The sequence below is a fragment of the Dama dama genome, chromosome 12, assembly GCF_033118175.1.
Source record: "Dama dama isolate Ldn47 chromosome 12, ASM3311817v1, whole genome shotgun sequence".
Taxonomy (NCBI): domain Eukaryota; kingdom Metazoa; phylum Chordata; class Mammalia; order Artiodactyla; family Cervidae; genus Dama; species Dama dama.
In genome coordinates, this window is record NC_083692.1 from 2657295 (window position 1) to 2670008 (window position 12714).

Consider the following 12714-nt stretch of genomic DNA (forward strand, 5'->3'; position numbering starts at 1 on the left):
CCTGCCCTTCCCACGTCTCCCCTAGGCGCCAGCTGTCCTATCAAGGCCCAGGGGATCCATGCACCTGCTGGCAGCCCAGGCCAGCTCCCCGTGGGCTGAGGGACCGGGGTGGCGTGGGGAAGGGAGAGGAGCCCTCCTGGCACCCGTCCGCAGGCTCAGCATCCGCACCGCCTGCACCCGGGACAAGCCACCTGGCCCATCCTCCTAGAGCTGCCAGCGTCACCCTGACTGTCTGTGGGCTCAGGACCTCCTCTCTCAGCCCCGTCCTCCGCAGAGCAGGCAGTGGCTTCGCCCAGAAATCCTGCTCTGCCCTGGAGTCTGCTCTGGGGTGAGCCCAGTGCCCCAGTGACTGTCAGACCCGTTTTAGCCTCCCCTCAGCGTCTAGCACCATACTCATTGACTGTTCCTGACCTACAGGATCCACATGCAGTTCCTGGCAGGAGGCAGAGGGAACCAGCCAACAGGGGACCTGCCAATAGGAGGCCGGGGCTGTTTACAGGGTGTAGATGGGGAGGAGGGGACCAGCGTAGGGGATGGGCGCATCCCAGGCTGGACACGGCCCCCTCAGAGGGACCCAGGACTGCAGGGGAGGGCTGCCCATCTGGGCTGGGACCCTCACACATTCACACACACACATGTGCACACAGTCACTCACACACACACTCACACACACAGTCACTCACACACATGTGCACACACTAAGTAACACACACACTCACACACACATGCACACTCACACACACACACACACACACTCAGTCACACACATGGGCACACAGTCACACATACCCATACATGTGCACACACACTCACACACACAGTCACGCACACACTCTCACACACACTTGCGCACACACTGTCACTCTCAGATACACACACTCACAAGTGCACACTCACACACACACACCCACTCACACAGCCGCTGGGGCACAGCCCTGCTGACTCATGGCCCAGCAATGACTGGGTCCCCTGCCCTTCAGCCTGCCTAAGTGCCTCCCCCAGGCCGATGCCAAGCAGAAGGCAGCGGGTGAGGGGCCCGCCGAGGCTGTGGAGACAGGCCAGCCCCTCTCGCGGGCACTGAGCAGCAGAGAAGGGTGGAGATGAGTCTGGGGGTACGCAGAGAGCGAGCAGCCCGACCGGCCCTGGCTCCCCGCGGCCCCCTGAGTCAGGCAGCCCCTCCCTGCCCCGTGTCCTGGGCTCCCAGCCAGTCCTCACACTGTGCCCCGCACCCCGTCTGCTCACAGTCAGGGCCCTCTCGAAGGGTCCTTGGGCCTTGCTGCCCACCTGGCCCATCCTTTTTTCCTACAGTTTGTGTGCTGGCTGGGTTTCAGGTGCGGCCTGTAGGATCCAGTTCCCGGACCAGGGGCTGAACTGGGCCCTCTGCACTGGGAGCCCTGAGCCTTCGCCTCCTGACTGCCCGGGGAGTCCCCACCCCGCTTGTCTCGAGCAAGTGCTCACGGGCACCCCTCAGCCCTGCAGCTAGACGTGAGACCGCATGCCCAGAGGGTGCAGGTGAGTGGGACTGGGTTAAGACCACACACTCCCCAGAGCGGCAGTCATCACTGCGCCGCAGGGCTGGTCAGCGGCCAGTCCGGCGGGGCCGCCCGCCCCTGCGCCGAGAGACCAGGACTCGGGAGGGCACGTCCTGATGGGAGCTGGGAGAAGCCCCATGGTCACGGGCGGGGCTCGAAGCAAAACCCTGGGCCAGCTGGCACCTTCCATCCGCGGGGTCCTAACGCAGGAGGGAGTCGGGACACCAATGGGGGGTGGTGACTTCCGGGGGCAGAAGGCGCCCTCTGGGCCTGGGGAGGGCTCACCACCCTGTGTGGAGGGCTTCCCAGGTGGCTCAGTTGGTAAATAATCTGCCTTCAATGCAGGAGACCTGGGTTCGGTTCCTGGGTCAGGAAGATCCCCTGGAGAAGGAAATGGCAACCTGCTCCAGCATTCTTGCCTGGAGAATCCCACGGACAGAGGAGGCTGGCGGGCTACAGTCCATGGGGTCACAGAGTCAGAGATGACGGAGTGACTACACCACCACCACCACCTCCAATACGGGGGACCTATTTCTTTACCTGGTGAGTGGAGCACTCGGCCCAGTTATCTCAGAGTGCCTTCCCAGCTCCTAAGGCCAGGAAAGCCAGCCTCGGTCCTTCCTATAGGCCTCTTTCCAAGGAGGACTCTGGAGAACCCCCACGTGGGATGGGATTTTCTCTCTCCGATCGTGTCTGGCAGGAGAGGAGGGCAGGCAGGAAGCGTGGCCGGCGGCCTGGACCCCTGGGCCAGAGGGCCGGCAGGCCTGCCCAGGGCAGGTCAGAGTTCAGGACGCGAGCGGTTCTCTCCCTGCAGCTTCTCGGGCCAGAGCCGAGGGCAAGGTCAGCAGGCTGGCCGTGAGCCACCTGAGTCAGCCCGGCCCTGGCCTCGTTCGAGGAAAACTGACCGCAGGAGGCCAGGAAGTCTGGGGGCGGGCAGGGTGCGTGTGCGTGGGGTGTGCCCTCGGACGTGCTGACGGGTGAGCAAGGGCCCCCAGGTGGGCGGCGTGGACATTCATCCGACGTGTGTCTGGTAAACACCACCGTGGCCTTCGGTCTCACAGTATTCTACAGCATCCTTGTCGTTGTCTGGTCGCTCAGTCATGTCCGACTCTGCAGCCCCGTGGACTGTAGCCCTCCAGGCTCCTCTGTCCATGGGATTCTCCAGGCAGGAAGACTGGAGTGGGCTGCCATTCCCTTCTCCAAGGGATCTTCCCAACCCAGAGATCAAACCCACCTCTCCTGCGTCTCCTGCATTGGCAGGCGGGCTCTTTACTGAGCCCCTTGGGCTTCCCTGGCGCCTCAGACAGTAAAGAACCCGCTTGCAATGCAGGAGGCCTGGGTTCGATCCCTGGGTTGGGAAGCTCCCCTGGAGAAGGGAATGACTACCCACGCCACTGTTCCACTGCCCCAAACACCCAAGCGTCCTCTTCTGCCCTGGCCTGGCCCTGGAGCCCTGGCACAGGTGAGCCTCCAATGGAAGGGTTACCCCCGGCCCGGCCCACTGAACGGAAGAGAGTGCCCTAGTTGGCAGAGGTAACGAGCGTCCTCTCCGTTGTTCTGGGTGTTGACGGCCGCCCTGCCCGTGTGTACACAGCTGTGCGCGGGTTGTATCTGGATGCTCACATGGGTCAGTTTCACAAAGAGCCTGTCCCTCACCTTTCCACAGCAATTTGACAGAAGGTGTATCCCCTCACATCATTTCAGAGGAAGGAATCTGAAGTTTGGAAGCAGGAGAATCGAGTTCCCAGCCCAGCTCGACCCAGGAGCCCAGGTGGGGAAAGTGGTTCAGAGCCGCTGGCAACCTGCCTCGACCAGCAGACTGGAAAGCAGGGAGGTGGGAGGCAGACCCGAGCAGGCTGGTCCTCAAGGCCCAGAGACTCACTCTCCACGTGAGTCTGGGAACCAGCCTCAGCAGCTGCCCACCTGCTGAGCTTCTCGCTTGCCGAGGGAGGCTCGCATCCACAGGAGCCACATCAGCGCACGCACAGCCGGCTCCACTTGGCAGGGGCCGTCCCGGGAGCCCAGGCGGCAGAGTCAGGACTCAGAGCCGGGTGTCCCGAGGCCAACATCTGGGCTCTTAGCACTGCCTCCCAAAACAGCGGGCAGGGCACAGGGCCCCCGGGGCACATCTGTGCATTCTTCTCACTTGTGATGTCAGCATCACACACTACGGTACCGTTTTCTTTGGTCACCCACTAAGATCCACGCATCACCGGTCAGATCAAGGGGAAGGCAAAAGATGGGAACCCATCAGTGGATGAATGAACGAACTGGGGCCTCTCCAAACAGTGGACTATTACTTAGCCATAAAAAGGAACAGATTTCCCCCATGACCTCTCTGTTGTTAATGGTTTCTGTCTCCACTGAAGTTGAAAAACGTGTTGCAAAGGTTACCTGAGTGACTCTGTGTCAAGGGCTTAAACCAATGCTTGGCACAGACTAAGTGCTATTTAAGTGTTGGTTAAAATAATATAGTTGATATTGCATGAGGGGCAAGGAAGGGATTACGAGAGCCTTCACGTTTCTAGTTCGGATGATACCTGGACAGCCATGCCACTGGAGGGGAAGCTTTCACCCCCCACGAGCAGTGTTCCCGTCCTTCTGAGCCCTCCCCTCACACCCGAGGCTTCTGTGGAGACTGCCCTGACTTTACAGCAGCCCAGCTTCCTAGTGGTGGTGAACTGGTCCAGAGGGGGAGAACCTGATCCAAGCCACACCAATCACGGTCGAGGGCAGATAGGATAATAGCCCACAATGAGGTCCACATCCAATTCCTGGAGCTTATGAATATGTTCCGCTACGTGGAAAGAGAGACTTTGCAAATGTGATCAAGGATCTTGAGGTGGAAAGAACATCCTGGATTGTCCAGATGGACCAAAACTAATCACAAAGGCCTTTGTAAGAGGAAGGTAGGGGAGTCACCATCAGAGGAGATGTGATCAACAGAAGCAGGGTCATAGAGAGAGATTTGAAGATGCTACTGTCGGAGAGGAAGGGGCCATGAGCCAAGGAATACAAGCAGCCTCTAGAAGCTGGGAGAGGCAAGGAAACGGACTCCCTCCGAAGGCTTCCAGGAGAAACCAGTCCTGCTGACACCTTGATTTTAGCCTCCTGCAAGCAACTTCAAACCAGGACATGGAAGCAACCTAAAGGTCCGTTAACAGAGGACTGGATAAAGAAGATGTGGTACATATACACAATGGAATATTACTCAGCCATAAAAAGGAACAAACTGGGTCATTTGTAGAGATGCAGACGAACCTAGAGGGTGTCATACAAAGTGAAGTAAGTCAGAAAGACAAGAGCAAATATCATGTATTAAAGCATATATGTGGCATCTGGGGAAATGGTGTAGATGATCTAATTTGCAAAGGAGAAACAGAGACCCAGACACAGAGAATGAATGTATGGATACCGAGGGGGAAGGATGGGGTGGGAGGAGCTGGGAGACTTGGATTGACACCTCCATACGATTGATGCTATGTGTAAAACAGACAACTAATGAGAATATTCTGTATAGCACAGGGATCTCTACTTAATGCTCTGTGGTGACCTAAATGGGGAGGAAATTAAAAAAAAAGAGGAGCTACATTTGTAGGTAGAAATCATTCATTTTGCCAAAGAGTAAAAACTAACATAATATTGTAAAGCAACTGTACCCCAATAAATATTACTTTTTAAAAAAAGTGAGTTCAGACTTCTGACCTCTAGGACTGTGGGAGAGTTAATGTGCTGTTTTAAGCCCCTGAGTCTATGATACTTGTTACGGTAGCAACAAGAAACTAATACATAGTCCTTTCCCCAGAGTCTCCCACCAGGCGCAGCTGAAGAGTCCAGGAGGAGGCAGAATTCTTCGCCCAAAACGTTGGAACGTGGGCTGACGCAGATTGTCTCTACCTGGCGGCAAGTGTAAGGTGTAGACTCAGGAGAGGCGCCAGCCACAATTCCTAAGGTAGAGAAAGCCAGTCTGTGAGGAAGATTGGGAGGAAGGGCCATGCGCAAGCTGAGAGAGCCAGACGCTTGACACAGAAGCGGGTCCCGGCTCTGGAAGAGCCTGAATCTCCGGGCACTTGCCTTCCTCCAGCTTGGCTGCTCAGCCTTTACTTCCCCTGGCACGGCTCTGTCTCCTTCCATGTGAAATAATCACTGGATTATTGGATTACAGCCAATATGTTCACGGATGCAGTTTATTTAATACATTGTAGGACTGAGTTGAATATTTCTATTTGTATATTTTTGTATCTAGGTGTATAGACCAGCCTGTCATTTTCCTTCCTTGTATTCTTATCTGGTGTGGATAATCCGTTTTAACATAATCTCTCTTTTTTTATTTTCTAAAAGAATTTCAAGGATGGGTAAAGAGTTGTGGTGTAATCTTTTTGTTCTGTTTTTTTATTCCTTGGAAGGATTTGTTTTATTTTTGGCAGTGGCTTTGTTATCTGTTACTTCAAAGCAAATGAAGCCAAATATTAGTGACTTAAAACAAACTACCATTTTATCTCCTGATTTTGTGGGTGAGGAATTCAGGCAGGGTTCAGATGGGTGACTCTTCTGCTACATCTGAGGTCAACTGAGGTTGCTAAGTTGCTTCAGCCGTGTCCGACTCTTTGCAAGCCTATGGACTGCAGCCTGCCAGGCTCCTCTGCCCACGGGATTCTCCGGGCAAGAAGACTGGAGTGAGTTGCCATGCCCTCCTCCAGGGAGTCTTCCCAACAGAGGTTACTCCGTATTCAGCTGGCAAATGGCCTGGCCTGGAGGATCCAGGCCTCAACCTATTGGACACTTTGTTGACGATAGCAGATGAGAAGGCTGGGCCCAGCAGACCATCTGCTGAATTGTCTACACGTGGCCTCTCCAGCATGGAGATCTCAGGGCTTCCAGAATGTTCCAAGGACGGAACTGGAAACAGTCATGGGCCCAGAAACGAGCATATCCGCCCCAGTGTATTCATTCCACTGCTCAAAGTGGTCAGTGTCACAGGGACTCTGCCGGTGCCCCAGTGGCTAAGACTCCATGCTCCCAACACAGGGGCCCGGGTTCCATCCCTGCTCAGGGAACTAAACCCCACGTGCCCTAACCACGACCCAACACAGCCAAACAAATATTAATTAAAAAGGAAAATAGTCACCGTGTTCTCCTAGATTCAAGGGGATGAGACCAAGGCCTCATTACTCATTGGAGGAGGGGGCACAGTTTAACAGTATCCAGCACCGGTAGATATGTTTTTAATTTCTGATTATATCCCTTTAATGGTCAGTCTGTTTTACATTTTTCTACTGCTTGAGGCAGTTTTCTAGGAAATTATCCCTTTTATCTATAAGTTTTCATATTTATTGGCATCCAAGTAATATGAAACCTCTAACTGCTGGATGCAATATTTTACATAAATACATAAAACCAAACTTGTTCCTTATGTGGTTCAAACACACTATCGTCTGCTTGATTTCTTAGTAACTGCGAGAACTATATCAAAACCTCTCTGATGATGGCTTTGTTCTCCTTGCTGTCTGCACTGGTTCTCATGCACTCGAGTTGGCGTATGTTGTTCATTAGCACATTGCACGGTGGTCGTATCTAATAATGTTTCTAGGGACAGCCTGCAGAAGAGTCTCGAAAGGTGGAGACTGAAAAGTGAAGTGAAAGTCGTCAGTTATGTCTGACTCTTTGTGACCCCCTTGGCCTATACAGTCCATGGAATTCTCCAGGCCAGAATACTGGAGTGGGTAGCCTTTCCCTTCTCCAGGGGATCTTCCCAACCCAGGGATCGAACCCAGGTCTCCTGCATTGCAGGCGGACTCTTTACCAGCTGAGCCACCAGGGAAACCCAAGAATACTGGGGTGGGTAGTAGCCTATCCCTTTTCCAGCGGATCGTCCCGAACCTTCCACTATTTCGAAGTTCTCTAACTCTGCGCTCTAGACACTGTGGACGCTGACCCTGAGAACAAACAACCAGATTACAGCACTCTCACTCTGGCCTCTGGTGAGCAGGCTCTCCCACTAGGAAACAGCAGAAGAAGTAGGTTCTGAATTCCTTCCTGGTCATAGGTGGCAGCCTGAATGGGAAGACCAGGCGGTAATTTGCAAGCCTGAGTTAAAGAATTTGCCCTGTTTGAACAGCTGCACCCACACCCTGAGTTCCCCCTCCAGGACACTTCAGAAAGGATGAGCTCACCAGCTTTGAGCCAACCATTGGATCATCTCCCACTTCTGGGGTCTGGGGAAGCATCTCTGACCCTGAGTTGGAATCAGGCCGTGGGAGCCCAGGGATGCTGCGTGACACCGCCAGCTGAAGATGAAGATGGGGGCGGAGAAGAGAGGAGGGGAGGCGTGACTGGGTGGCTTCACTGCCCGTGGTGCTGGACCAGTTTGGGCCGGGCCCAGCAGCACTAGGGAGGAGGGCTCCTGGCTGGCGGCAGTGAGCATTTCTCAAGGACTAGCCAGAGCTCAGGACGGCCCCAGGGGCCCCAGAAGAGAGGGAGCGGCACGAGAGGGTAGAGGGGATGGGAGGCTAACAGCAGAGAGTGCCCAACCACGGACCTCTCCTGTCATGGTCAAGGGCCTTTAACAAGAACGGGGTCTCAGGGAACCCAAACCGGGGCTCTGTAAGAACCTGGAGGGGAGGGAGGGGGGTTCAAGAGGGAAGGGACATGTGTGTACCTGCGGCTGATTCACGTTGGTATTTGGCAGAAACCAACACAATCCTATAAAGCAACTATCCTTCAATTAAAAAATAAATTTAGCATTTAAAAACTAACTCTCTGAAAAAAAAAGAATGGGATCTCCATCATTGTCCAGAGATGACCAAGCCAACCAGTCCTCAAGGATGCCACAGCTCTTCCCGTGGGGATGCCCTCGGGCCTGGCCTGGCTGAGGGGCCAGCGGAGCCACCCGAGTCGGGAAAAGGCACCCAGAGACGAGACGCTGGCGACGACCATCAGGGCATCCAAAGGGGTGAAGAGGAGAGGGTTAGGTCTGTGTGCTTTTGACAAAGGAAGGAAGTGACAGTTCCCAAGAACCAACATGAGCCGGATCAACCAGAGGAAGCAGAAAGACTGCCCTCATTTGCCTCTGTGGCATCAGAATTCACCCTGTGTAGAAGGAGAACAGTGCGTTTTTAAACACCTTCCATTGGAGAAGGAAATGGCAACCCTCTCCAGTGTTCCTGCCTGGAGAATCCCATGGACAGAGGAGCCTGGTGAGCCGCAGTTCACGGGGTCAAAAACAGTCGGACACGACTGAGCCATTGAGCGCACACACGTGCTGGCCTTGATGCTAGTGGATTTGCAGTGTCTCACTCACTTTGACAACCACCTTGAAGACACTGAGGCAGACTTGGCACTTCGCAAAATTCATGCCACATGGGGAGACAGGATGTGAATGCAGAGATCTGTTTAAATGTGGAGCCTGGGTGAATTACACAACATCCTGTTCGCTCCTCTCAGACTGGTTTAAAAAAAAAAAAAAGGCAACTATTAAGACTGAAGACTTCAGGAGGGTGTGTGAAAATGTGAACGACAGGGCCTGCCTTGTGGAGTAGGGTTACAGGTCCGGGGCCAGCTCCATCAGGCTTAAGTAGGTCAATGGGTAGAGGCTACAAGGATGCAAGTTTCAACCTTCCAACAATGTTCTCATACTTACAACTGCTCAAAACATAATGTGCCAAATGGCCTTTATTGAGAGATGAAGTAAATGATGCTATCTTGATAGAGCCAGCTCCTAAAAAATTATATCCAAGAATTTAAGTATATGGAGAAATGTTCAGGATAAAATGTGAAAGAGGATTTTAAAAATATGAATATATTATTCTATTTATATAATATCCAGAATAGGCAGATCCATCGACACAGAAAGTAGATTAGTGATTACCAGGATTGGGAAGAGGGGTGGGGAGGGACCGCTAACAGGCTCAGGGCTTCTTTCAGGCGATGAAAACGTTCTAAAATCAGCATTGACGGTTATACAATGCTGTGAGTATATTAAAAACTACTGAACTCTATGCTTTACAAGGATGAATGTTATGTGACATGAATTGTACCTCAAAAAAAAGTATAAGGAATGAAAAAGACTATAATACATATATTGTATATATGTAATATGTAATTACATGTAAGAAAGAATATCATCCTTAATTTAAAAAAATACACATATAAATCTTAGTTTTGTCAACTATGTCTCTGTATGCATAAGATAGAAAAAAATCTGGAAGGAAATACAAAGTGTTAACTATCTTTTACAGGGTAGTGGGGTCAGTTGATATCACAAATCTTATACAATAAACAGCATTTTTATTAGAATCAGAAAAACGGTGTTTTGGTGGCTTAGTCGCTCAGTGATGTCTGACTCTTGCGACCCCATGGATTATGGCCCACCAGGCTCTTCTGTCCATGGGATTTTCCAGGCAAGAATGCTGGAGTGGGTTGCCATGCCTTCCTCCAGAGTATCTTCCTGACCCAAGGATCAAACTAGCGTCTCCTGCATTATAGGCAGATTCTTTACCTGCTGAGCTACCAGTGAAATATCACAAACCTTATACAATAAACAGCATTTTTATTAGAATCAGAAAAATACTTTTGTGAAAATGGGCCTGCCTTTTGAGGTTAACAAGTTTCTTGTCATGGAAAAGTCTGAGAATCACCAGATATGGATACTTGCAATGGGAATGCAATGTATGTGCTGGTCCTTTTAAGATATTTTCATTTTATAATTTGTCTTCACTTATTTTCTATTTGTTTATAATGACTACACTACACGAACTAGTCCTTTAACTAAAATACTATCATTTCATAATTATTTTCTCATTTGTTTTCTGCTTTTAAAAAATAATCCATTATCTTAAATATTGACTCTGCTATCAGTCTGCGTGGGGAAAAAAATTATCTTTAACTACCAAACGCAATAACAAAAAAACAAAATCCCAACTTGAAGGGTATATTAAGACTCAGAAAGGGGAAGAAAAAGTTTAAAAGCAAACTATACATGCTTGTATGCAGCCAGGATAAAAAGAGTATTATGTTGTAACAAAATGTTTATGAAATTATCTTACTAGAGGAGGAGAGTCTGGGATTTTCACTTGTATCTTTGTAAAGGTGAAAACAGAACTTAAAAATGTGACCTTTGCTGGGACTCCCCTGGCGGTCCAGGGGTTAAGACTCTGCACTTCAAATGCAGCGACGAGGGCTCACCCCTGTGTTGGGGAACTAAGATCCCACAGGCCTCAGGCACAGTCCAAAAAAAAAAAAAAAAAGTCACATTTGAAATGCTATGGGAATGTGTAAATACACCCTCACTTCCGAGGCTGCTGACACACAGGCAGAACATCAGTGATTCTTATGCCGGAGACTGCCAGCGTTTTTTTAACGCAGACTCAGGGATGGTCAGCGGGGACGCAGCTCCGCCCCAGCCCTCCCGACGGCTCCGGCAAGCGGCTCCTCCCGCCCTGGCACAGGGCTGAGGGCGGTGGGAGAGAAGCGGCAGCAAGCTATAAAAAAACTTGCAGTTTGATTTCCTTCTAAGGCAGCCTGAGTCACTGGACGCAGCAGCCACAGGGCCCAGGGAAGTTCAGCTCAGATTGGAAGTGTGTGTGTGTGTGTGTGTGCTGTTCCTCCCGGACCAAAACTGCTGAAAATCCAGATGACGTCGTCACTTGGACTGAATCTCGCGCCGGCAGTGAACGGCAGCTTCCTACTTTTGTCCTGCCAGGAGGATGGAAGTCGCTTCGTGATCAGTTCCCTTGACCCACGTTCCAATATTACATCCCACAGTCTTAACAAAACTTACCCTCTGCTCCATGGGGTTGCAGAGTCGGACACGACTGACTGAACTGAACTGAACCCTCTGCTCCACCCCCACCATGAGACTTTTAAAATCCCACTTATCATCTCCAAGTATACAACACGCCTATACTCCTTTGCCTCCCACCCTTTAGAGCTGCTATTTCTATTTCAATACCAAGTGATGCCAAGCTGGGTTGGTCAGACTCCTAGAGCCACGGGCAGAAGGTACCTGGGCTTCCCTGGTGGCCCAGGGGTGAAGAACCCGCCTGCAGCGCAGAAGACGCGGGTTTGTGCACTGCGTCAGGAAGATCCCTGGAGGAGCAAACGGCAACCCGCTGTCTCCTAGCCTGGAGAATCCCATGGACAGAGGAGCCTGGTGGGCTACAGTCCTGGGGTCACAGTCAGACATGACTGAGCGACTGAACAATGTAGCTAGTCCAGTAATCTTTTTGAACGCAGGGCAGAGAGGGAAAGAACCTGTCCACGGCTACAGGCCAGGCCTGAGGTCTCAGCAGAGGGCTCGGTCCCTGCGGGGGTACCTCCACCCTGCAGACAGGGGCTGGCGGTGCAGAGGCGGAGGCACCCAGCGCGCCTCTAACCAGAGCAGGGCCTTAACCTGCGGCCGTTCCGCCTTCTCAGCTCTCGGGCTTTGTTAAGGGGGCGAGGCAGTCAGCGGTAGGCCCTTCTGCAAACACAGGGGGCAGCCGGCCGCCGCTCCTGCTTGAGGACGCGGTCTCCAGACCGGCGTGGGGGCCACAGTGGCGAGGGCCAGGCCTCCACCCCCAGGTTCCGATGGGGAGCACCACCGCCCCGCCCCTCTCCCGGCCGCCACCCGGACCCCGCCGCTCCTCAGCTGTCCTGCCCAGGACTTGGGCAGAAGCAGCTGCTTATGGAACTGTAAATTCCCAGCTAATATGTAAACCCCCATCTAATGTCTAAGTGTACTTCTTCACACAATTTCCAGAGAGACTTGAATTAACCTTGAGGTTAAAGAGCAATCAGTCTTTTCATGGTGTGAATTTTCCACACAACGCCAACAGGGATACATTGAAATGCCAGGATACTGTGTTAAAATATCAGCTATTAACACCTGAACTGTATTTTTTTAATATTTGGCCACTCCGGGCTTCATTTCATTGCAGCATATGGGGTCTAGTTCTCCGACCAGGGTTTGAACCCAGCTCCATGCCCTGAAGGGAGAGCCTTAGCCACTGCACCACCAGGCTAAGCCCCCAGACCTGAACTTTCCAAAACAGGGTAAGGCCAGAGTGGGACGTCTCTGTGGTGGCTCTGGGCCCTCCGCTACCGTACTAGGGCCCAGGCAGAATCACACCTGTGGGCAGGTACAGCCTGTTCACTGAGCAAACGGAATGGACAGCAGCGCGGGCTAAAAACCTCCAGAGTTCAC